Source organism: Rhincodon typus, chromosome 46 (genome assembly GCF_021869965.1).
Source record: "Rhincodon typus isolate 14 chromosome 46, sRhiTyp1.1, whole genome shotgun sequence".
Classification (NCBI taxonomy): domain Eukaryota; kingdom Metazoa; phylum Chordata; class Chondrichthyes; order Orectolobiformes; family Rhincodontidae; genus Rhincodon; species Rhincodon typus.
Window position 1 is genome coordinate 8,825,292 of NC_063377.1, and position 26,845 is coordinate 8,852,136.

General features: G+C 48.4%; 1 protein-coding gene across 3 annotated transcripts in view; it reads right to left on the minus strand.

The window, feature by feature from the left end:
• Positions 1-25,306, minus strand: part of LOC109924966 (zinc finger protein 687-like) — a 56,963-nt gene extending 31,657 nt beyond the window's left edge. The window contains exons 1-2 of one of the 3 annotated variants that reach the window (XM_048620440.1): positions 25,186-25,306; positions 18,322-18,440 (exon numbers count right to left, since the gene is read on the minus strand). The gene's annotated coding sequence lies outside the window, so the exon portion shown is untranslated. Of the gene's footprint in view, positions 1-12,433; positions 12,594-18,321; positions 18,441-25,185 lie in introns of those variants that run through there. The other 2 variants (XM_048620441.1, XM_048620442.1) reach the window with 2 other exon arrangements.
• Between the last annotated feature and the right edge of the window lie 1,539 nt (positions 25,307-26,845).

Below are 26,845 nucleotides of genomic sequence, written 5' to 3' on the forward strand. Positions count from 1 at the left end.
GAGAAGGAGGGAGAGAGAAGGAGGGAGAGAGAAGGAGGGAGAGAGAAGGAGGGAGAGAGAAGGAGGGAGAAGATTGATCAGTGAGAATTTTCACTATCCAAAGACACTGGCCAGAAGGTGGGTCAGCCATGAGCCCAGCTGTGGGTCACGCTCTCCGAGAGGGTGACAAACGACACTCGGTCAGCCAGATTGCGGCTGCTCCTGGGTCACCCTGTCCGAATAAACTCGCCTTGTGTTTCTTTCTCTCACTGACGTTCCACTGCGACGCAGAACACAGCAGTGCATTAAACGCAAACCTATCCTGGGGAATAAGTTGCCATCACTTTTTTTTAGGGGGATGGGGGAAGGTTGTAACTGGAAACAGGGAGGGAGTGTGGGGGTGGGGAGAGGAAAGAGAAAGGTGTGAACAACAGCTGGGAGAGAGAGCATAAGGTTGCAATTAAACCTGATGACTCACAGCAAGCTGTCGCCTCACATCCACGCTGACTTGTCAACTGCAACAAGCTGCAGGTAAACAGCTCCCAGATCCAGAGGGAGAAGGGCCCTGACTCCCACTGTGTCACCCTCGGCAGCTGCCTGGGCGAGCCACCAGCTCTGGAATTCCCACCTTAAACGTGCTGGAGCCAGGTACATCCAAGGTTATCAGGTGGTCACTCGGCACAAAATAATGGGCAAGGGGATGGGAACAAGGTAGGGAGTTGGCACGGAGAGGGGGGATGTTTGTTTAAGAAGCCAGTGCAGGGCACAATGGAGCAAATGATTTGCCTCCCCCTCTGCAATTCTGTAAACCTATTCATCCTCATCCCTCTACTCTCTTTGACCCAGCTTTCGGTGACCTGTTCCCAGTAGCTCCATGTGTGGCTGGCTGTGAGATCTGATCCATTAGCATTCCTGGGACATTAACAGGCACTGCATGAGGCAAGTTGTTGTTTTGAGGTAGCTACAAAGGGGGTCTGGGACCCAGTACAAAAGCATTTACAGACGGAGGGGGTGGAATAGTCGGAATATCAGGCTTCAGGGCAGAACAAGGACTTTTTGGGCTCATTGATGGCACAAGAAGGGTCTAAGAGATGGCAAAGCAGGTATGGACTAGAGCTAGGGGTGCAGGCTATTCCCAAAAGAGCGCAGTGGGAGGGCACTACCACACAGAGAGAGTGACACAGGCAGATGAAATAAACAGCCCAGCTCTGCCCCTTTGAAAACAAGATGTACAATCTTCACACAGTCCAATATAAAACTAAACATCCCAGGACACATCCAACAAAATAAAGAGAAGTCAATGTGAGCCATGAAACTAAAACCACTGCATTTGGAATGAAGTGGTGCTGCAAAATCCCTTTGAAATCGAGCCTGCAGCAGGGAGGAGATGGGGACTGCGACAGCGCAAACACATGCACCTATGCCATAGGCAATGGGCCCATCCTTCATCATTTCAATCTGCAAGCTCCTGCTCCCACGCACTCTCCCAGATACCTTCCCCGCCTCCTGGTTCCAAGCAGGAAGTAATCTTTGCGGGACACAAACTCCACCTGCACTTTGTGGGTCAGAACTTCCTTTTCCTTTGGGGTCTAGGCCAAGTTATTGGCAGTTCTCATCCCTGTGGGTGATTAGCAGAAGCTGTGGTATTTGTTGGCTGCTTCCCACTGCATTAGAGAATGCAGTTACTACAAGTGCTTCCCCTCTGATGTGCTTCTGCTTAGAACCACTCAGCACGGAGGCCATTCTCCCCTTCACATCCCTACCATCTCTTTTGAGAAACCTTCCAATTAGCCTCAGATTTACCTTGAACTTTCTGCAAGGCTCTGCAGCTTCATCCCGTTTGTGAATTATTAGTAAAACCGCTTTTTCATATTGCGTTAGCATGTACCATCGACAAGATGCACTAGAGTGACTCAATCCTCCAACAGCCCCTTCCAAACCCACGACCACTTCCATCTAGAAGTACAAGGGCAGCAGATACATGGGAACACCACCCCCTCCAAGTTCCCCTCTGAGCCACTCACCATCCTGATTTGGAAATATATCGCTGGCCTTTCCTGGAACTCTGTCCACACCAGCATTGTGGGTACGCCCATGTCACATGGACTGCAGTGGTTAAAGGCGGCAACTCACCACCACCTCAAGGGGAACTAGGGACGGGCAACAAATGTTGGTCTGAGAAGCGGCACTCACGTTGCATGAATGAGTAAAAATATTCCTGACAACCTACATTCCAGAGCAGAAATCACAGCGGAATATTCATTTATAACTTCAACACCCCTCCATACTCTCCCAGATTATCCGACGCTCCTCCATCCCTCTCCCGGATTATCCGACACCATGCTGCCCTCTCCCAAATTATTCAACACTCTTCCATCTCCTCTTCGACATTATCCGGCACTCCCTTGCCCTCTCCCGGATTATCCGACACACCTCTGTCCCCTCTCCCGGATTATCCGACACAGCTCCGTCCCCTCTCCCGGAATTTCCTTCCTCTGACCATTTCTAAGCTAGTGAAATCGCCTCCTGTTTCCTTTTCTGTTACCTGACTGTTTGCTTTCAGACCCTCTCTCGACCTTTCCAATCATTTTTCTAAAACAAACATCTCGTCTGTATTTCACTCCACATTGACAGCTGGGGATGTGTCACTCGTTTCGTGAAAGCCCCACTTCACATTCGAAGGAATTGCTCGCTGAAGCCACAGAACTGTTGCTTCTCGTGGGAAAAGCCTACTCTAGGCTCGAGCAATCTCCAATTTGATCGCTTCCCTGTCATTGTAGGATTTGGAATCAGTTTATACAGCAGAACAAAACAGGCTGTTCTGCCCCTCCGCTCCAAGGCAGTGTTTCTGCTACAAATGACTGACCTCTCACTCCCCTCGAATCCTTTCTTGAGCACAATAATCCAGCTTCGCCCTTCAATTCACACCATTGCTATCTGTCTCAACCAGGTCCCACGAGAGCAAGTTCCACATTCTTCCCCTCTCGAGGTTTCACTTAAATTCCCATTGGATTTATTCATGACCTTCTTAATCAATGATGGAGGTGAACCAATCAGTGAAGGAATTTCTCCTGAATTTCCCATTGGGTTTAGCAGTGACTGCTTAAAATGGATAAATCTTGATTTTGTCCCCTTCCCCCACAATACGGAAGCATTTTCTCTGCGTCAAATTTGAATTCCACCCATCTACTTCGAGAATTTGAAATGAAATTCTGAACCCACCCGCCGTCTGTCGCCCAAACAAACATCTTCAACTTTAACCATGGCCTTTCTTCCCACACCCCTAATTAAAGCAACGCTCGCTACTGCCTGGATGTCTCATTTGTCACGGCTCAGTGCGAGGTCCCCTCGCCTCAGAGTCAGAAAGCTTTGGGTTCAAGCCTGACATTTCGGTGAATTACAGACGGAGTGCTGCACAGTCAACGGTGCCAGTGCATAGCTGACACTTTCAGCTGAAGCCCTGTCTGACCACTTAGATGGAAACGATCTTGCAGTCATTATTTCAAAATTCAGGGCAGCTCTCCCCACAGCTTTAGATGATATTTACCGCCCAATCAACATCAGAGGGAGCTTGCCGTGCTCAAAGTGACTCACTGGCTGCAAAATGCTTTGAAATAACCAGAGGTTGTGACAAGGTGCTACGGAAAGGTGAGACTTGCTTTCATGTCCTAGATATGGACACAGTACATCCCCACAGAAAGGTGGTGAAATGGCCTTAAGAGGGACATAGCAGGTGAACAAAGTTCCACTCTCCACAACTAGTGGTGCAGACAGGTTTCTGTAGGATGTTTAACGGCTCTCATGACACGTCCTCACATGGACAACAACACATACAACATAGGAGCTGGAAGTCCAGCAGGAAACCAACAGGCTCTTTGAGCTTTCACTCTGTTTCTCAACATGACTCAATCAGCTGGCTAGAGGGGGCCACAGCGACTCCCCGTTCACACACAATGAACCTGCTCTGCCCGAATAAACAGTGACCTAAATCAGTGCTGTGACCACGACGACCCACTGCGCCTCCCGCAACGATTGAGGTGTGTCTGTGTGTCTGCCTGTGTGTGTATAGAAGGATAGGGGTTGGGAGAGTCAGGACACTTGATGACCACTACCCTACCCCACCATCTCGGAAGTGGTCACGGGATCAGGGTGAGGCTTCGATTATGTTAATAGGAGGAGAATTTATTTCAGACGCTGCGAGTTGTTCCAATCTGGGATGCGCTGCCTGAAAGGGTGGTGGAAACAGACTCGACGGGAACGTGCCAAACAGGGAGTTGGATGAATACTTGAAAGGGAGCCAGTTGCAGGAGAGCAGCAACAGGAGGGCGATTAATCGGAGAGTTCTTTCAGAGGGTCAGCACAGGCAGGTTGGGCCAACTGGCCTCCCTGTGTGCTGGATTATTGTATGTCCTTTGTCAATGCCTTAATACTGCATGCATGACCTACATAGAGCACATGCCCCATCTGCCCCACACTAGCATCTCGCCTTGGCAAAGGACACATCAGCAACTTCATGTCCGAGTATTTACAGCTAACCCCAAGTCTGGGAAGCCCCAGTTTGGGAATTCCACTGTCATTCCACCTTACAATAACTGAACGCCTGCTTTCCAATGTTACCGAGTAAATGAGAAAGATTTCATTCCCCAAGCTCTGTGTAACCCTAACCCTATCACCTTTTACAAAAAGGAAGGGGAGACCCTCTCAGAGGTCCCATCGCCTCCCAGGCGAGAAACACCAGACTGAAACTACTAAAACAAGACAGACAGAATGAACAAACTGCGGATGCTGGAAAATCTGAAACACAAACAGAAATTGCTGGAGAAACTCAGCAGGACCAGCAGCGCCCGGGGGAAGAAAGCAGAGTTAACGTTTCAGGTCCAGTGACCCTTCTTCAGATTGAAACCATGGCGAGCCAAGGCCCTGGGGACAGGTCTACAAGCTGCAAAACCCGGCAGCTCAAGTGGCAGCAGCTGGAGAGGAAGGTGAACTTTGAGGGGGAGGGGTGGACAAAGGTGGAATCCCAGGGGCCACCTCAGCTAGGCAGAGTGGGGGGCTTCACAAAGAAAATTCCTAAAAGCTACCCTGCTACGAGAACACAGCACTTACACCCACGGCTGACGTTTCTCTCCACCACATAATGCTGTCCGATTAATAACAAGTGCGTAGAGAAACATAGGAAATGCAAGCTAATTCATGTAGGTTGCTCAGGCCTGTAGGCCAGCTGCGTGTGAGAAATGTATTTTTAGTTGGGTAGATTTCACACTGTTTTGCATCTTGTATCGAGAACAAGTCCCTCCTACAGGACACAGACTCGAGCTCCTTATTTAAATGAGGGATTTAAATGTATTGGAGGTGATTCAGAGGAGGTTTACAAGAGACGTCTGGAATGAGCAGGTTGTTTTAAGAGGAAACATCAAACAGACTGAGCTTGTTTCCACCGGATTCTGGAAGAGCAAGGGGTAACGTGAGTGAAGTGTGTACAGTCCTGAAGGTTCTTGACAAGGTGAATGTCAAAGTCATAGAGATGTACAGCACAGAAACAGACTCTTCGGTCCAACTTGTCCATGCCAACCCAATATCCTAAATTAATCTAGTCCCATTTGCAGTAATTTAGCTCATATCTTCTGAAACCCTTCCTATTCATGTACCCATCCCGATGCCTTTTAAATGTTGTAATTGTACCAGCCTCCACCACTTCCTCTGGCAGCTCATTCCATACATGCAACACCCACTGCGTGAAAATGTTGCCCCTCAGGTCCCTTTATATCTTTTCCCTCTCACCTTAAACCTATATCCTCTAGGTTTGGACTCCTCTACCCTGTGGAAAAGACCTTGGCTATTACCCCTCCCCATGCCCTTCACGATTTTATAAACCTCTATAAGGTCACCCCTCAGCCTCCGATGCTCCAGGGAAAATAGCCCCAGCCTATTCAGCCTCTCCCTATAGCTCAAAACGTCCAACCCTGGCAACATCCTCGTAAATCTTTTCTGAACCCTTTCAAGTTTCACAACATCTTTCCTATAGCAGGAGGCCAGAATTGAATGCAGTATTCCAAAAATGGCCTAAGCAATGTCCTGTACAGCCACAGCATAACCTCCCAACTCCTATACTCAATGCACTGACCAATAGAGGCAAGAATACCAAATGCCTTCTTCACTATCCTACCTAACTGTGACTCCACTTTCAAGAGCTATGAACCTGTCCCCCAAGGTCTCTTTGCTCAGCAACACTCCCCAAGACCTTACCATTAAGTGCTCAAGTCATGCCCTGATTTGCCTTTCCAAAATGCAGCACCTCACATTTATCTAAATTAAACTCCATCTGCCACTCCTTGGTTCATCAGCCCATCTGATCAAGGTCCCATTGTACTGAGGTAACCTTCTTCGCTGTCCACTACATCTCCAACTTTGGTGCCATCTGCAAACTTACTAACCATTTCTCCTATATTCACTTCCACATCATTCCTACAAATGACAAAAAGCAGTAGACGGACCCAGCACCAATCCATGCGGCATCCCGTCGGTCATGGCTTCCAGCCCAAAAAGCAACCCTCTACGACCACCCTCTATCTCCTACCTTCATGTCAATTTTATATCCAGTTGGCTAGCTCTCCCTGGATCCCATGTGATGTAACCTTGCTAACCAGCCTACCATGCAGAACCTTGTGAGAAGGATGTCTCCTCTTGCTGGTCAGTGCAGAACCAGGGGGCAATATTTTAAAAACTGAGGTCACCTTTTGAGGACACAGATGAGGGGCATTTTATTTCTCTGAGGTTAGTACAACTTTGGAATTCTGCTTCAGAGAGTGATGGAGGTGGGGATGACTGAATATTTTTAAGGCAGAGGTAGATTGGTTCTTCTGTTTGACGAGCATCTCAGGTTGTTGGGGAAGAAGGGGGAGGAAATGTAGAATCCAAAACAAACAGATCAGCCACGATCTTACTGGATAGCAGTGCAGGCTTGAGGGGCTGAATGGCCTCCTCCTGCAAATTTTCTTTGTTTGTATGGTTTTAAACCTCACTGTCCTTTTCCTACTGGAATAACCCACCCACCCAAACCTCCAAACAGAATCTTTCAGTCAATTTCACGTTTGGCGTTTCTTCCTTCAATTCAGAGTGCGAGATCCTTGCCCCCAAACCATCCAAAAACCCTCCACAGAATTGGAAGTTTCAGGGCACGACTGGGCCTGCAACAGCTTCAACACTTGGGGACAAGGCAAAAGGGTGCCTGGTCTTCAAGTCAGCTCCCCTCCCCAGGGTGCACGTTAAAAAAACAATGCACAGGGCTTCTGCAAATCATGCTGGCTTGCAAAAGGAGATCAAATTGTGGTGAAACATGTGGCAGGAATAAACCTGCACCCTGTGCCCAGCTTTTTGCAACCTAAGGCTGGCTCAGGGAAGTCTCTCGTACCGCTGCTATTTCGCAATTGGGAGGCTGCAGCCGACAATAATGCGATAGATGCCAAATCTATCCTCAGACTTGGAGGTGATGGCTTTGTGGGATCAATGCTATAGTATTCATCCAGAAACTCAGCTACTGCTCTGGGGGACCTGGGTTCAAATCCTGCCATGGAAGATGATGGAATCTGAATTCAATAAAACAAACTGAGACTCTATTGATGGCTATTAATCGATTGTTGGAAAATCCCATCTGGGTCACCGATGCCCTTTAGGGAAGGAAACTGTCATCCTTACCTGGTCTGGCCTACATGTGACTCCAGACCCACAGCCCATGTGGCTGACCTTTAACAGCTCACTGGGCAATTAGGGATGGGCAATAAATGCTGGCCTGGCCAGCAATGCCCTCATTCAATGAATTAAGCCTCTCACATCTACCTGGGTTTAGGAGTGTTCAGGGGGGTGGAGGGTTTCAGTCTAACATCTCATGAGTGAAAGTGCAGGGAGGTGGGGGGTGTGCGCTTGGCAGTGGGATTAGAGAATTGGTAAGAAGGGGAGGGGTGCTCAGGGAACCGCTAACCCTGGTTTTGTTTCTGAAGGAACAAACTAAAATTGGCTGAAGGTCGAGATGAGAGCTCAGGGGACCGAACTGATACGACAATGCCCAAGGCTGTAGCTTTGAACTCAAAACAGAGTGGAACAAGTGAAGGCTCCAGACTTCAAAAACATTCCAGAAGGCTGCACAACAACCAAATCAACACAATTAACGTTAACCCACTGAGCGCCTGCCACAGACACTGAAGCAGCCCATGCCCACATGCAGCAAGAGCTGGACAATATCCAGGTTTGGGCTGGAAAAACGTAGCAATAGACACAAGTGCCAGGAGATGACTATCTCCAATCAGAGAGAATCTAACCACCGCCCCTTGACATTCAATGGCGTTACCATCACTGACTCCCTCACTATCAACATCCTGGGGCTTAGCACTGACCAGAAACTGAACTGCACTAGCCAGATAAATACAGGGCTCAAAGAGCTGGTCAGAGGCTGGGAATCCTACACCAGAGACTCATTTCCTGTTTTCCTCAAGCCTGTCCACCATCAACAGGGCACAAGTAATCAGAGTTTTGAATGGACCTCTTTAATGTTAATGTTGATCTCTCTCTCTCGCTGTATCTTCTCAGCAGCTATAACACTATCTTGCACTCAGTTCTGTCACCCTGATGCACTGGTACAGTACGTTCTGCCTGTAAAACACATAAGACAACACTTTTCACTGCACCTCTAATAAATCAAGAGCGTGGCTGAGGAGGTGGTGCAGAGGGCAGGGATTCACATTTCAGGATCATTGGAATCTCTTCTGGGGTAGCAGTGACCTGTTTAAGGAGGACGCGTTGCACTTGAACAGGAAGGGGACCAATATCCTGGCAGGGAGATTTGCTAGTGCTACTCGGGGGAGGGGGCCTCAAACTAATAATGTGGGGGCCCCAAAGAGATAGTGAGAAAAGGCTGGTACAGCTGAGAAAAGGAGCAAGTCAAATAGTCAAGGCAGACAAGAGCAAGGCAGAGAACAAGCTAAGACTGATAAATTAAATTGCATTTATTTCAATACAAGAGGCAGATGAGGCCGATGAACTCAGGACATGTTTGGGAACATGGGACTGGGATATTATCGCTATTACAGAAATGTGGCTCAGGGAAGGGCAGGACTGGCAGCTTAATGTTCCAGGGTATAGATGCTACAGGAAGGATAGGAAGGGGTCAAGAGAAGTGGGGGTGGGGTGTTTTTGGTTAGGGATAATATTATGGCCGTACTTAAGAGAGGATATTTCTGGGAGTATGTCCAGTGAGGTTATATTGGGAAATAAGAACAGGATGATCACCTCATTGGGATTGTATTATAGCCCCCTCAATAGTCAGCCGGAAATTGAGAAGCAAATTGTTCAGGAGATCTCAAATATCTGTCAGAATAATAAGGTTGCAATGGAGGATCCAAAGAGATTCTACAAATACATTAAGGACAAAAGAATAACTAGGGAGAGAACAGGGCCCTTTAAAGATTAATAGGCCATCTAGGAGTGGAACCGCAGCAGATGGGTCAGATACTAAACCAGTATTTCGTGTCAGTATTTACTGCAGAGAAGGAAGTGGAGGATAGAGAACCTGAAGAAATAAATAATGACATCTTGAAAAGTGTCCGTATTACAGAGGTGGTGGTGCTGGACGCCTTAAAACACATAAAGGTGGATAAATCACTGGGACCTGATCAGGTGTACTCTAGAACTCTGTGGGAAGCTAGAGAAGTGATTGCTGGGCCCCTTGCTGGGATATTTGTATCATTGACAGCTGCAGGTGAGGTGCTGAAAGACTGGAGGTTGTCTAAAAGTGGTGCCACTATTTAAGAAAGGTGGTAAGGAAAAGCCAGGGAACTACAGACCAGTGAGCCTGACATCGGTGGTGGGTAAATTGTTGGAGGGGATTCTGAGAGACAGGATTTACATCCATTTGGAAAGGCAAGGACTGATTCGGGATAGTCAACACGGCTTTGTGTTGGGGAAATCGTGTCTCACTAACTTGATTGAATTTTTTTTGAAGTGACAAAGAAGATTGATGAAGGCAGAACAGTGGACATTGTCTGTATGGACTTGGGCAAGGTGTTTGCCAAGGCTCTGCTTGGTAAACTGGTTAGTAAGGTTAGATCACATGGGATCGAGGGAGAGCTAGGCAATTGGATACAGAATTGGTTTGAACGTGGAAGAGAGGGGTGTTGCTTTTTAGACTGGAGGCCTGTGACAGTAATCCCTCAAGGATCTGTGCTGGGTCCACTGCCTTTTTGTTTCTTTATTCATTCATAGGATGAGGGCGTCGCTGACCAGGCAGCATTTATTGCCCATCCCTAATTGCCCAGAGGGCAGTTAAGAGTCAACCACATCGCTGTGGGTCTGGAGTCACATGTAGACCAGACCAGGTAAGGATGGCAGTTTCCTTCCCTAAAGGACATTAGTGACCCAGATGGGTTTTTCCAACAATCAACAATGGATTCACGGTCATCATTAGACTCTTAATTCCAGATACTTAGAGTTCAAATTCCACCATCTGCCGTGACGGGATTCAAACCCGAGTCCCCTGAACATTATCTGGGTCTCTGGATTAACAGTCCAGCAATTCTATCACTAGGCCATCACCTCCTTTTTGTCATTTATATAAATGATTTGGATATGAATATAGCAGGTATGTTAATAAGTTTGCAGATGACACCAAAATTGGAAATGTAATGGACAGTGAAGAAGGTTATCTCAGAGTACAATGGGACCTTGACCCGATGGGCCAATGAGTGGCAGATGGAGTTTAATTTAGATAAATGTGAGGTGTTGCATTTTGGAAAGGCAAATCAGGGCAGGACGTGTACACTTAAGGGTAAGGTCCTGGGGTGTTTGGCCAAGCAGAGAGACCTTGGGGTGCAGGCTTATAGTTCATTGAGGGTGGAGTCACAGGTAGATAGGATAGTGAAGAAGGCATTTGGTACGCTTGCCTTTATTGGTCAGTGCACTGAGTACAGGAGTTAGAGGGTGCAGGACACTGGTTAGGCCACTTTTGGAATATTGCTTTCAATTCTGGTCTTGCTGCTATAGGAGGGATGTTGTGAAACTTGAAAGGGTTCAGACAGGATTTACAAGGATGCTGCTGGGCTTGGAAGGTTTGAGCTATAGGGAGAGGCTGAATAGGCTGGGGCTACTTTCCCTGGAGCGTTGGGAGGCAGAGAGGGTGACCTTATAGAGGTTTATAAAATCATGAGGGACATGGATAGGGTGACTAGACAAGGGCTTTCTCCCAGGGTAGAGGAGTCCAAAACAAGAGGGGCGTAGATTTAAGTTGAGAGGGGAAAGATTTAAAAGGGACCGGAGTGCAACTTTTTTCACACAGAGGGTGGTGTGTATGGAACGAGCTGCCAGAGGAAGTGGTGGAGGCTGGTACAATTACAACATTTAAGAGGCATCTGGATGGGGACATGGATAGGAAGGGTTTAAGAGGGATACGGGCCAAATTGGAGTGGTTTAATTTAGGATATCTGGCAAGTTGGACTGAAGGGTCTGTTTCTGTGCTGTACAATTCTACGACTCTGTCAGCAGTATGATGGAATATTCCTCAACTTGCTTGAACGAGTGCAGCTCCAACAACACTCAAGAAGCTCAACACCGTCCACGACAAAGCAGCCCGCTTGATTTGTATCACATCCACGAACACTCAACACCGATAGTCAGTAGCAGTAGTATGTTCTGTCTACAAGGTGCGCTGCAGGAATTCACCAGAGCATCTTCCAGCAGTTATGTGACAACATCAGAGTGGAGAGAGTGTGAAAGAGACCGCATGCAAGAGACAGCAAGAAAGAGAGTGAGCGAGAGCGAGAACGAGAGAGTGAGAATGTGAGAAAGAGAGAGACAAGTGTGAGGTGTGTCTGCATGAGAGACAGACAGACAGTGGTGTCTGTGTGAGAGACAGTGAGAGTGAAAGAGCGAGTGAGTGCGAGAGAGAGAGAGAAAGAGAGGGACACAGCATGCGCAGAGGTCTGATACAATTCCCTAGACGCTGTGTTGGTAAAGAAAACAATGATACTGAGTGGAAGGATTGCAATCTGACACTGACTGCACAGCACCTACAGTTGGTGCAGGCCACAAGGCACTGTCCCCGAGGTGCTCAATTAGCACAGACGAGGCATCGGTGCTTTCCACACACTGGCTGTACAACTGAAAACTGCACTGAAAACACGTCAATTCCATCTGAAGCTTACAATTTCTCTCTCAGAAACTACACGTTGTACACAATCCGGCAGGGTAGGCAAGACAACACGCAACACTAAGCACAGACAGCAAAGGGTTAAAGAGCTATGTTTCTGTGTGTGGGGGTGGGGGTGGGGATGACAGCACCAGCTTTTTAGTGCAAGCTGCAGACGGGCTGAGAATTCTCATGTGATGCTGGCTCCGTACATGCTGTTCCTCTGCTGTAGGGAAGGAAAAGGCAGAACCACCAAAAGGTCGCGCGCCAAGAGAAACTCACGAGCGTCCGGCTCTTGGTCGGCAAGTGGGCACTGTCCCTCCTCGCTCTCGGGAGCCTGGGGTGAAGAAGAGTGGCTCTCCGGGCCTGTCCAGAGCTCCCACACGGAGGTGACTTTCTGATAACCAAGGCTGTCCTGTTGCCCTCCACCGAGAGTTGCAGCTCACCACACAGTCCTTCCTGGATCACAGTGACCACAAACCGTCACAGACGTTTCCTCTGCTCCACGCAGCTATTAACACAGAAACTGCTGGTGGGACAGCACTGCTACACACAGCCAGGGGACAGACACAGTAAAACACAGCAGACTGCACCAAACCAACTACGTCCTTCCCAGGCTCACTCCCCAACCACAAAAGGACAAACCGGGGGTGTGGGGGATAAAAGGCAGCTATTTAGGGGCAATAACCAAGGAGAATAGGGGCTCTTGTGGCACTGTAGTAGTGCCCCTACCTCTGCAAAAGGCGGCCCAGGTTCAAGTCCCACCATCTCCTGTGTTGATTCGAAAAATGATGCCCCCTGTATTACATATTTAAGGTGAAAGGCCGGAGGTTTGGTGGGGAGGGGGACTTGAGGGAACACAGAGTCATAGTCACACAGCGTAGAAACAGACCCTGCAGTCCAACCAGTCAATGCCAACCATGTTCCCAAACTAAACTAGACCCACCTGCCTGCATTTGGCCCATTTTCTTCCAAACCTTTCCTATTCACCTATCTATCCAAATGTCTTTTAAATGTTGTAACTGCACCCACATCCACCTCTGGCAGTGCATTCCACATATGAACCACTGTGTAGAAAAAAGTTACCCCTCAGGTCCCTGTTAAATCTTGCCCCCTCTCACCTTAAACCTATACCCTCTAGGTTTGGACTCCCCTATTCTGCGGAATAAAAACCTTGGCCATTCATCCTATCCATGCCCCTCATGATTTTATAAGGTCACCCTCTCAGCCTCCTACGGTCCAAGGAAAAATTCATAGAATCATAGAATCCCTACAGTGTGCAAACAGGCCCTTCGGCCCAACAAGTCCACACCGAACCTCAGAGCATCCCACCCAGACCCATCCCCCTATAACCCACCTAATCTACACATCCCTGGGCACTACGGGCAATTTAGCATGGCCAATCCACACTAAACCTGCACATCTTTGGACTGTGGGAGGAAACCGGAGCACCCAGAGGAAGCCCACGCAGACACAGGGAGAACCTGCAAACTCCACACAGACAGTCGCCCGAGGCTGGAATCAAACCCGGGTCCCTGGCGCTGAGAGGCTGCAGTGCTAACCACTGAGCCACCGTGCCACCCCTACCAGCAAATTGCCCAGTTTATCCAGTCTCTCCCTATAGCTCAAACCCTCCAGTCATCTTGTGCTCTTGTAAATCTTTTTTGCACCCTCTCCAGTTTACTACCATCCTTCCTTAGGCAGGGAGAGCAGAATTGTACACCATACTCAACGTGGCATTACCAATGTCTTGTATAACCATGACAGAAACATCCCTGTAGATCTGGGCTAAAAGCACAGTCCCTCATTAACAGCAAAGTGTCCCTTAGTTCTGAGGACACAAGTGAGAACACCAAAAATATTGATTACACTGGTTCTGGTGCACTATGGAACACACTCTCTGGGACAGCGGTTGAGATGGGAAACCTCACAACCTGTGAAAAGGGCCTGGATGAGCACTTGAAGTGACATAACATTCAAAACTGTGGCAGAAAGTGGGACTGATGTACATTTAGAGCTGTGTCAGAGCAGACTCAATGGGCTGAAGGGCCTCTTCTGCACTGTATGAGTCTATGATTCTGCGGACATCTACACCAAGAAGCCCTGCCAATTCCCAATGCAGCCTGGCAAGATTGGGATCGGATTGGTTGGAGGTTACTTTCTGACCAGCACTGATGTGATGGGCCAAAGGACCTCCTCCTCTGCTGTAGATCTCTGTGACTCTTAGAATGGGCTGGCCCAAAGCCAGGAACAGTTTGCAGTGAGGCTGGTTTAAACAGTTACAGCATATGCAAAACATGAAAACATGGCAAACTTACTTGTGCAGAGCCAGATGCAGAGTTTGAGACTGGTATCAACAGTGTGGCTCCAGCCAGCTTGCTTTCATTAACAACTTGTTCAAATACGGGCCCAGAAGGACTTATAATGCAGAACAGAGAAGCTAAATGATTACTTTTTGTCTGCTTGTACTGAGGAAGATGCAAATAATTGCCCAGAACCAGAGACCCAAGTGGTTAGGGAAGGAAAAGTCACCACAGTCTTACTAGACCATAGGGCTGCTCTCTCATTAGAGAGAGAGATGACTGGTGGCAGCTTAACCCAACCCCTCAGCTCAGTTGGCTGGAAGTTTGCTTTGCGATGCAGAGTGGGTCCGATTCCCATACCAGCTGAGGGACCATGAAGGACCATCCTCCTCAATCTCTCCCCTCACCTGAACCATGGTGACCATCAGGTTAAACCACCACCAGTTGCGTCTCTCTCTCGAACGAGAGGGGATCCCTGGAGTCTGGTAAGACGATGGCGGCTGGGGAAGATGAGGTGGTTAGAGGAAATCATTATGAGGAAGACCACCGTACTGAAGAAATTAATCAAGCTGAAAGCTGATAAAATCTTCAGACCTGATATTCTGCATCCCAAATTGTTGAAAGAGGTGGCGACAGAGGTAGTTGATGCATTGATAATTATCTTCCAAAATTGATAGATTCTGGGATGACTCCTGGGAACTGGGAGGTAGCAAATGTAACTCCACTCAGTCAGAGGCTGGGAATCCTGAGCCGGGTTCCTCACGTCCCAACTCCCCAAAGCCTGCCCATCATCGCCTAGGCACAAGTCAGGAGTGGCACGTATTCCATCACACCTGCCTGGACGAGTGCAACTCCAACAATAGAGTCACAGAGTTGTACAGCACAGAAACAGATACTTCGGTCCAACTCATCCACGCCGATCAGATATCTGAAATTAAACTAGTCCCATTTGCCAGCATTTGGCCCACATCCCTCTAAACCCTTCCTATTCAAATACCTATTCAGATGCCTTTTAAATGCTGTAATTGTACAATACTTCAGAAGCTCAACACCATCCAGGACAAAGCCGCTCCCGCTTGATTGGCACCACATCCCCAAGCATCCACTCCCTCCATCACCGACGCTCAGTAGCAGCAGTGCGTACTGTCTACAAGATGCACTGCAGAAATTCAAAGGTCCTCAGACAGCACCTTCTAAACCTACGACCACTACAACTAGAAAGATAAGGGCAGCAGATACACGGGAGCACTGCCCCCTGGAAGCTCCCCTCCGAGCCACTCGCCGTCCCGACTTGGAAATACCTCGGCTATTCCTTCAGTGCTGCTGGGTCAAAATCCCAGAACCCACTCCTTAACAGCACTGTGGATGCACCTATAGCACGTGGATTTCAGCGATTCAAGAAGATAGCTCGCCACCACCTTCTAAGGGCAGCTCGGGATGGACAATGATCAGATCCCACATGTGAATAAGGAAACTAATTAAGAAGGGAATTATAGAGAAAACAAGGAACTGCAGACCTGTTGGCTTTTCATTAGCAGAAGGGAAAATGCTAGAATCTATTAGTGAGGATGTGATAAATAGACACTCCGATAATAACAATCTGTTTGGACATAGCATGGATTTGTAAATATTTGACAATCTTGAGGTTTTTGAAGATGTGACTATCAAAATTGAGCCAATGGATGTAGTACACTTAGATTTTCAGGTGATTTGTGATAAATCCCCTCACGAAACTAGTCAGAAAAATTAAAACATGTAGGAGATAGAAGGTAACGTACTGGTACAGATTAATGGTTGTTTTGTGTATGTCAGCCAGAGTAGGAACGAATGGGTCATGTCATGTTCTGAGGAAGGGTCACCGGACCCAAAACATTAACTCTGTTTTTTCCCTTCACAGTTGCTGCCAGACCTGCTGAGCTTTTCCAGCAACTTTGTTTCTGTTCCTGATTTACAGCATCCGCAGAACTTTCAGTTTTTATTTTATAATGAATGGGTCGTGTCATGTTGGCAGACTGCAACTAGCACTGCCCTTTGTGGTACCCCACTTGGTGCCCAGCTGTTCACAATAAATATCAATGGTTTGAAGATGGGACCAAATATAATATTTCTCAAATTTTCAGATGAGACAAAGCTGAGTAGGAATGTGTGCTGTGAGGAAGGAAGCTTTAGGAGGATTGGGGCAGGCGTGGTGAATGGGTAAAACATGGCAGATGCAAAATAATGCGGGAAAATGCGAGGCTATCCACTTTGGGGACAAATAGATGCGTAGTGTATTTCTTAAATGGGAGGAGGGTGGGAAGTGTATAGGTACCGCGAGACCAAGGTGTCCTTATCGACAAGTGACTGAAGGCTAACGTGCAGGTGCACCAGGCTATCAGGAAGCCGAGTAAAATGTTAGTGTTTATTGTGAGGATTTGAATATAGGAGTAGTGACATCTTGCTTCTCGGAGCTTGGTTAGGTCACACTTGGAGTACTGTGTGCACAGCTGTGGTCTCCTTATCTCAGGAAGGATGTTGTTGCCAGGCAGGGAGTACAGTGAAGGTTCACCAGACTCGTCCCTGGGCTGTCTGATGAAAGGTGATCGGTGATGCCAGGCCTGGTCACGGACGAGGCATTGCACTGGTGCCAGGAACGTTTGGGAGGAATCTAACCTTCCCATTCTTTATGCACAGTCTCTCATTGACCCTCCCACAGACAGACACAGACAGTATCACAAACACTCAGCACAGCACACATATTGTCCATAGTCTAACAACCTTCAGCAAGAGATTTAAAACTGAGCAAACCAAGCCAAAGCATATCTAGTATTGGAAGGACCATCTTAAAGTTTGATGGAAGAGTTGGAATTGAAGGCAGGCCACGATGAAAGGGAAGCAGAGAGTTGAGAAAGACTTATGCACGTCTCTCTCACCCGTCTGACACAGAATGACACATACAAACAATAAAAACCACCACTGGGTTCCCCCACGCACACACGTCAGGCTGTAGTGAGCCACACAATGCTTGCATGCGAAACAACAAACGGGGAAATGACAAGGGGAGAGAGAGTGTGAAAATTTGGAGTTCATCCCCTCAATACTTCCTCTTTTGGTTCACAACAGGGAATGCGAATATAGTTCCGGTGCTGAACCTCTCACACTGAGCATGCCTCTTTAAAATCAGAGATCAGCTTTGACCTGGCGGGATGTTATTGGCTGGTTGAGGAGAGGTGGATCAGCAGTTTGTCCCTGCACCATCTGCTGGCTCCGATGCATCAGACAGCGAGTGGTTTTATGGTGCGTGTGACTTGCAAATCAGCGGGCGGAGAGCTAGGCACGAAACTGAGGCCAATCCTCCACACTGACAATGCCTATAACGGGTGGGAGCCTAACGGGTTGGGTTGAGGAGGGGGGGTAGGTCCTTGCAGAAAGGGGAACAAATTGTTAGAACGCTGAAAGGTTACATCTACTTCTCTGTCTCTCCACAGCTGCGTTTCTCCAGCAATTTCTGTTTTGATTTCAAGACTTGCAGCATTCTGTTGTTTGTGTTACAGGTCTCCCCAGTGTCTTGGGGCTGATATTCACCTCACTGACTGAAGTGACCAAAAGTGTTGGTCACTGCAGCAGGGCTCCCTGCGGGATCTTGCTCTGCACAAACTGCCTGGCGCAATTCCTACATGACTGCAGCCTCCCTGCACGCCGGGCACCTGGGCCCACCCTGCACTCGCTCTCCAGCCGTAAATAGGTTCCTTCATAATGTTTTCACAATCAAACATCAATCAACCCATTGCTTTTAAAAATACAAGGGGGACAGGAGGGGAACCGTTTCAGGCAGGGGGCACAGATAAACTCAAAGCTCGACAGGACGCGGGTGGGATAGAGTGGTACCTGGAGGAAAACGTGGAGAGACACGCGGAGAGCCAGACAGGAGTGAAACAGTCTCAGGTCCATGAAGCACGCGGCTGGTTCACAATCCCTCTGTCCACCGGGCCGTCTCACACCGGCACCTGAACGGAACAGAGAACACGTCAGCAAGTTTCCCCCACCCTCGGGAGAGTGAATTACCTGGTTAGGCAGCAGCTGGCCTCTCACGCCCAGCTTCAAAATAACTTTGACAAGAGACAGAGGGGAAACGAAAGAGAGAGAGAGAGAGTCAGAGGGGGAGGAAGAGGGGAAATGAAAAAAAGAGAGACAGTGTGTGTGCTGGGGCGGTGAAGAGGGGCAACGAGACAGACAGTCAGAGGGACAGCAAGCGAGACAGAAAGGGGGAGGGAGAAGGGAGAAAGAAGGAAAGGGAGGGAGGAAGAGAGAGAAAGGAGAAGAGAGAGGGGAGAGGAAAAGAGAGATGGTGGGGGTTGAGACAGATGGGGAGAGATGAAAAGAGAAAGGGGGGGCAGGGAGGAAGAGAGAAAGGGGGGGGGGGAAGAGAGAGAGAGAGCGGGGGTGAAACAGAGAGAGGAAGAGTGAGAGGGGGTAGAGAGAGAGGAGGGGAGGAGCTGGGGGGGGAAGAGAGACCTTCATTTTGTGGTTAGCTGTACTCGTCCAATGGTTCTGCATTCTCAGGATGTTCCAGTTTGTCTGTGGAAAACAGGTACTTCAGGCACGTTTGGAAACAAGAAGATCCCACAAGCTCTTTATTCATTCCCGGGACGAGGGCATCGCTGCCCATCCCCAATTGCCCAGAGGGCGGTTATGAGTCAACCACATTGCTGTACCTCTAGAGTCACATGTAGGCCATACCAGGTAAGGATGGCAGTTTCCTGCCCTAATGGACATTAGTGAACCAGATGGGCAATGGATTCATGGTCATCATTAGATTCTTAATTCCAGATTTTTATTGAATTCAAATTCCATCGTCTGCCGTGGTAGGATTTGAACTCAGATCCCCACAACGTTATCTGGGTCTCTGGATTAACAGTCCAGCGATAATACCACTAGGCCATCGCCTCCCCTTGCACATCTGCCCTCCCACAAACGAACGTGTTGAGAATAGGGTGTCTCCACAGTGAGCAGTGGGACAAGAGCTCAAGCAGGGTCGGGTGGATGAAGAAGATCCCAGGCACTGTTGGGAGAGCAGCATGTTCTCTCTCTCTCCCATGGAGGACTGGTGCAAAGCAGCCCCTCAATCAACATCACAAAAACATCGCGATCTAGCAAACTGGGTCAGCCACAAACAGTGGCAGATGTTTAAGCAGTCCCAGTGCAGGAGGACATTTCACTGACTCCGCAGTGGGGTACACTCTCATATGTAGCACCTCCTCGCTCCCTCACAAACTCCTACTGTTCTGATAACGTGCAGCCACAGATCCCACTTCTTAAAGAACCAAGGGTACGCACATATCCTCCGCTTGCCCCCAGTCTAGTTGGAAAGTAAAAAGGAACATTAATCATTGGCCCTCACAGCACCCACTCTACCTCCCACGTCAGCACGGAACTCATTTCAACACCAGGATCACAGTGCTCGAGCAGTGCAGGGATCCCATGGAACTTTTACATTAAAAGCAGCGATTTTCCTCGCCTTCCTCATGGACACATGTCCGATTTCTGCTCAGTCCTCTAACCCACTCCTTCACTCCACCTCAAATACATCACAGCCAGGAATCCCATTCAGCACAGACAATTGAACCCAGCCAGGGAAATGCTGCACTACACTCTTCATCGATACCCCCTAAATGCCCTGGTTGGGGAAAAGGGTTAAACCTCAAATGCAGAAAGTAATCATAAGAATGATAACATATTTACAGCACAGAACAAGTCCGCTCCACCCTTCCCACTGACTAACCACAGTAACCCCTTTCCTGCATCACCAACTTCAAAATCTCTCCATCCCCCGCCCAACCCTACCCACCTATCTGCTCCACCCTTTCCACTGACCAACCACAATAACCCCCTACCTGCATCCGCTTATCGCCATCCCACCTACCCTCCCCACCACCCCTCCCTTTACTTATTTCTGGGCTCCCCTCCCCCTCCCCCTCCCCAGTCCTGGCGAAGGGTTTCAGCCTGCAACGTTGACTTCCTTGCTCCTCGGATGCTGTCTGATCTGCTGTGCTTTTCCAGCGCCAGATTTATTGATTCTAGCTTCCAGCATCTGCAGTCCCTACTGTCTCCAAGGCCATGTGGCGCTTAACTGATCTGTCAGCATTTAATGGGCCTCTCCAAAACAACAATTGCTTCGATTCCTCCCTCAGTGTATCTGCTTCTTGTCTCATTGCAGCAGAAATTCCCCCCCCCTTAATCTCCCCACATTCCCCACAGGAGCGAGTCCCCCACTCTTCCCCCACCCAACACTCCCTGTGGGAGTGAGTCCCCCATTCTTTCCCCGACCACTGCCCAGGGGAGCAAGCCCCCATTCCTGCTCCCACCACCCCCCAACACCCTGTGGGAGCGAGCCCCCACTCTTTCTCCCCCACCCCCCACAAACTCCCAATGGGAGCGATTCTAAAACTCAGCTCACAGGGGCGGTGGTGGTTTGGAGTGAGGGGGTTTCTGTCTTATCAACAGTCTCCTCGCTCTGACCTCCACCCTATAAGAGGAAACATCTTCTCCATGTCTACCCTATCAAATCCCCTTCAACACTTTGAAGACAGGTCACCTCACGGTCAATTGAGGCCAATTTCAGGCCTTCTGGATTGTTCCACCCATTCACAGGTCTGATATCACCCTCACATCATCCACATACAAAACTTTCTCTGCTTTGAATCCTCCCCAGGATTATGCAGCTAGAGACTGTGTGGAATATTTCTTTCCCTGGTCCAGAGGCATCTCCTGGAACACTGTGCCCAGTTCTGGTCACCTTGTTATAGGAAGGCTATTATTAAATTGGAGAGGATGTACCAGGATGGTACATGGAACTGGAGGGTTTAAGTTATCGAAAAGAGGCTGAATAGACTGGGACTTTTTCCCCCCGGGAGCATAGGAAGCTGAGGGTGACCTTATAGAGATTTATAACATCATGAGGGGCACAGGCAAGGTGAATAGCAAAGGTATTTTTTTCCCTAGGATAGGGGGGAGTTCAAAACTAGGGGGCATGTTTATTTAAGGTGAGAGGAAAATGATTTAAAAAGGACCCGAGGGATTGTTTTTAAAAAACACAGAAGGTGGTCCGCATATGGAATGAACTTTAAGAGGTGGTGTTGGATGTGGGTACAGTTACAACATTTAAAAGACATTTGGATAAGTACATGAATAGGAAAGGTTTGGAGGGATATGGGCCAAACATGGGCAACTGGGACTGGTTTAGTTTGGGAACGTGGTTGGCATGGACAAGCTGGACCAAAGGTCTGTTTCCATGCTGTACGATTCTATGACAATACGGTATCCTTGTACGTACGGCAATCCCAAACAAATCTGTCAAATGAGCTTCTTGTGGGTGACAGCCATTGCTATGGATAACGCTGTATCTCATCTCTGAGACAGTGCAAAAGTCAGGCTTGAGTTTCCTCGTGGCAATAAGGGGGGAGACTTTTGGTTGAGGTCATTGAGGGCTGCAGTACTTTGAGCCAAAAACCACCCAGACTATTCTAATCTCATTTTCCAGCCTGAACGTGCCTACATAAGAGGCCTACATAAGAGACCTCCAAAGGGATTCTTTCACCCCAGAAGCAAATTCCTCCCCAGTTCCTGCTAACAAACATCAGTGCAACAGATAAACTGCTCACTACCACATCAAAATTTGTGGACGATCACTAGGCACAAATTGGCTGCCCTTACTTCTATGTCACAAAAGTGACCACATTTCTCAGTGGTCTGCTTTGGCTTATGGAGAAATTCAGAGGTACAAAAGCATTCCTGAACAGGCTCTTCACCAAGAGGGGACACCAAGTAACATACAGAGGATTATAAGCAACTTATAACAGCAGGAGACATGGACAGGCAGAAAGGTTTAGGAAAGGAATTCTAGGTAGTTAAACCACAGGGATAGAACACAAGAACACAAGAACTAGGAGCAGGAGTAGGCCGCCTGGCCCTTCGAGCCTGCTCCGCCATTCAATAAGATCATGGCTGATCTTTTCGTGGACTCAGATCCACTTACCCGCGTTCTCACCGTATCCCTTAATTCCTTTATTGTTCAAAAAAAAATCTACCTTTTTTTTTTAGAAAAGCGTTTACTGAAGTAGCGTCAACTACTTCACTGGGCAAGGAATTCCATAGATTAACAACCCTCTGGGTGAAGAAATTCCTTCTCAGTTCAGTCCTAAATCTGCTCCCTCTAATCTCGAGGCTATGCCCTCTTGTCCTAGCTTCACCTGCCAGTGGAAACATCCTCTCGACTTCTATCTTATCTATTCCCTTCATAATTTTATATGTTACTATAAGATCCCCCCTCAATCTTCTGAATTCCAATGAATATAATCCCAATCTACTCAGCCTCTCCTCATAAGCCAACACCCTCAACTCCGGAATCAACCTAGTGAACCTCCTTTGCACCCCCTCCTGTGCCAGTACATCCTTTCTCAAGTAAGGAGACCAAAACTGCACACAGTACTCCAGGTGTGGCCTCACCAGCACCTTGTACAGCTGCAACATAACCTCTCTGCTTTTTATTTCAATCCCTTTAGCAATGAAGGACAAAATTCCATTTGCCCCATTTGCCTTCCGAATGGCACAATGGAAATCTCAGATACGCAAGGCGCTTGAATTGGAGGAATGCTGAGATCTGGGAGAGCTGAGGGGCTGGAGAAGTTTACAGAAATGGGGAAGGCAGAGGCCACAGGAAAATTTCAATGCACAACAACAATTTTCAAAAATCCAGATGTTGCCTGATCAAGAGCCATTGTAGGTCAGTGAGTGAAAAGGAGGCTTAGGAACATTCTGCGTTGCAAAAAGCACGACAGAAATGTGAGCCTTTTGTTTTCTCTTCACTTGTATACACACGAACCTCCAGTGACTCTGAGAACACACAATGTCTGCAAACTGGCCACAAACTGCAATCCAGAAAGGGTATTTCCCTTCCTCAAACTACCAAAGGACTTTGCTTAATGTTCCTGAAATGATGTTCATTCGCAAGCCTGCAAATTGGCACACAGTAGAAAAGGGCTAACCTCAAAACTCCTGCCCCCACCCATTCCTATCTCCTCTTCCCCTCATCCTTACTCCATTTTCCCCAGCCCTACCACCTCATCTTTATAGTTCATACATACCGTCATCCTTATCACACAACCAATCCCTCCCTATTAACCCTGAACCTTCCCACAGTTCCTTTTATGCCATCCCACCTGCATTTACTTCTACCACTGCCATCCTTTCCCAGTAAACTTCACTGCCATCTTTGCCCCATTTTCTTTTACCTTCCCCATTTCAGCCTCACAACTTTCACCCCCCTCCACTCCAATAATCTTCACACTCCAATTTTCCCTAAGTATCTTCACTAGCATCCTCCTCTCATTTCCTTTTACCTTCCCTATTCTAACCCCAATACCTTCACCCACATCCTACTCCAATAATTTTTAACCTACACCCTTCTCCAATAATCTTCAAACTCCAATCTTCCATAATAAACCACACCATTCAGTTTTAATTTGCCCATCACGCCCCTTCATCTTTCAACTCTATCCTTCCTCAATAATTTTCACCCCGACTTATTTTATCTTCCCCATCCTTCCCCCATTTCTTCCCCATCCTTCCTCAATAATTTCACCCCCTCCATCATTCCCTAATAACCTTCTCCCCATTTCTTTGTTTCCCTATCCTACACCCCCCCATCTTTAAACAATAACCTTCACCCTCTCCAACATTCTCTAATAATCTTCATCCTGTTCTTCCCCCATTTTTTGTACTTTGCCACCCCATCCTTCATCAATCTTCATTCCCCCAACATTCCCTAAATCTTCCCCTTTTTCTTGTACCTTCTCCATCCTACTCCCCAGCCTTCCTCAATAATCTTCACTCCCTCCAACATTCCCGAATAATCTTCACACCATTCTACCCCATTTCTTGTACTTAGCCCCCCCATCCTTCATCAACAATCTTCATGCACCTCCAACATTCTCTAATAATCATCCTATTTTCCCATTTCTTTTACCTTCCCAATCCTACCCCCTCCATCCTTCCTCAACAATCTTCACCCCCAACATTCCCTAATAATCTCCCCATTTTTCACCCCATCCTTCCTCAATAATTTGCACCCTCTCCAACATTCCCTAATAGTCTTCCCCCATTTCTTGTAACTTCTCCATCCTAAACCTCCACCTTTCCTCAATAACCTTCACCATCTCCAACATTCCCTAATAATCTTCCCCATCCTATCTCAATAATCTTCACTCCCTCCAACATTCCCTAATGATCTTCACCCATTCTTCTCCCATTTCTTGTACCTTCCCCATCTTTCCTCAATAATCTTCACCTCCTCTAATAATCTCCCCATTTCCCCCACATTTCTTGTGCCTTCCCCATCCATCCTCAATAATCTTCACCCCCCTCCAACATTCTCTAATAATCTCCCCACTTTCCCCTATTTCTGTACCTTCCCATCCTACCTCAATAATCTTCACCCTCCCCTTCTTTCCCAACACTTCCTCTTTCCTCCACCCCTCACCCAATTCCTTCTTTCTACTCTCCCCCAACGCCCTCTGCCTCTGCCTGGCCTCCATCGTGCCCCGTGGAGCGAGTGGAGTTAACATTTGGGCCTCTTGCCTCCCCATCCCCAGGTGAATGAGGCCTGGCCCCTGAGGCCTTTGCTACTTCCAGCCCAGTCTGGGGCAATGTGAGGTAATAGCACAATTTTTAAAAGATTAAATCCACTGCCCTCACCTATTAAAACAGGCCGTAATATCAGTTAGAATAAACTTTAGACCTGGGACTTTTCTCCTTCAACCACTTTTCTCCATCTTTTCCTCACCAGGCGCTTCCTGTTTATTTAAAAATATAAAGATTTCAGCCTCTCCTTCCCCTCCCCCTCCAGCAGCCACGCCCCTCCCCCACTTCAAAAGGCCGACACGGTACAGACCCCGCCCACCCGAGGAATAGCGGCGTCGATTGGTCAGGAGAACCGTCCATCGGTCCTTCCGGGGACTGCCATTGGCTGTAGTGTGGCGTCGCCGTCGCCGGAGGTCCCGCCCCACCGTGCGGAGCAAGGCTCGGATTGGTCCAAGGAATGCGTCTATCAGATCAGCACGCCCTTAGCCATTGGATTGCGGTCAAGTGTCGGAGTGCACACGGCAGTTCCGCCCATTCCGGAGAGACGCTGTGTCGATTGGCTGTGAATGGGGAAAGATAAACGTCCATCAACGCCCCACGGGCTAGCCATTGGACTGGGGTCAGGTGGCAGTGCCAACCGCGGTCACGCCCATCGCGTGGATGGGGTGAGGATTCGCCGATTGGCCGGGCGGGGCGCAGTGGGTGACGTCTATCAACGTTCGTCGAGCTACCCATTGGTCTACAATCATATGGTAATGCAGGGAATTGGGTCACGCCCACCAAAGGGTGATGGTGATGGGTGGCCAGGAGATATGTCCATCAAAGTAAATCGAAGGTAGCCATTGGCTGCGTTCATGTGAGGGTCGGACACAGTAGGGCCCACACTCAGGTCGTCAGGGCACTTTCGGCCTTCATCCCACTCTCCGAGGCCTTTTCATGGCAAGGTGCTTTTAGTGTTCGCCTGTCTCCTATTGCGCTGGGACCCATTGGAATACCCATTGAAATAAAAGCACAACTATTTCTTTCATTATTTACTTGATTTTTTTCATTCTTTCTGCCCGGTCTCCAGTTCGGGATTTTATTTTATAGACGCCAAGCGGTGGTTAGTTGTCCGGCCTTTTTCCTCCCTCGCTGCATTGGTCGTCCCACCTGTCCGTCAGGGTCGAACCCTGGGCTCCATTGACTATACGGTCCGTCGGTCAGATATTAGCCCCGCCCCGCCTTTTGGAATCCCGCACCGTATTGGATATGTCACGTATGAATGTCACCCGACACGCCGTGACCCTGCCCTCCATTGGTTGTCTGGATCGTTGGTCAAGGTGTAGCCCCGCCTCAGCACGTATTAATCCGAAATCTAATTGGGCGGCCATCAGGCATTAACCGCGCCCCTAACTGGCGGCCCTGCAGTCCAATGTCTGTGCAGTCTGCCCGTCATCCGGCCGACCCGTTCCCAACACTATCTGATTGGTCCGTCTTCCCGTCAAACACCACTCTGACCCAATTGTCAGAGGGGGCGTGGTAAAGGCCCCATTCTCCCTCGGCACCGCAATTTGTTATTTTCAGTGGGAGGTGATGGATGTGGTTTGTATTTCAGTTGAATCACTCGCTGCTTTAACGTCTGCGTCTTTCTTTTCACAAATGGGTAGTAGACTGACATGGAAAGCTTGTAAGAATCAAGCAGCGAAAGTAGGAACTGCAGATGCTGGAGAATCCGAGACAACAAGGTGCAGGGCTGGATGAACACAGCAGGCCAAGCAGCATCAGAGGAGCAGGA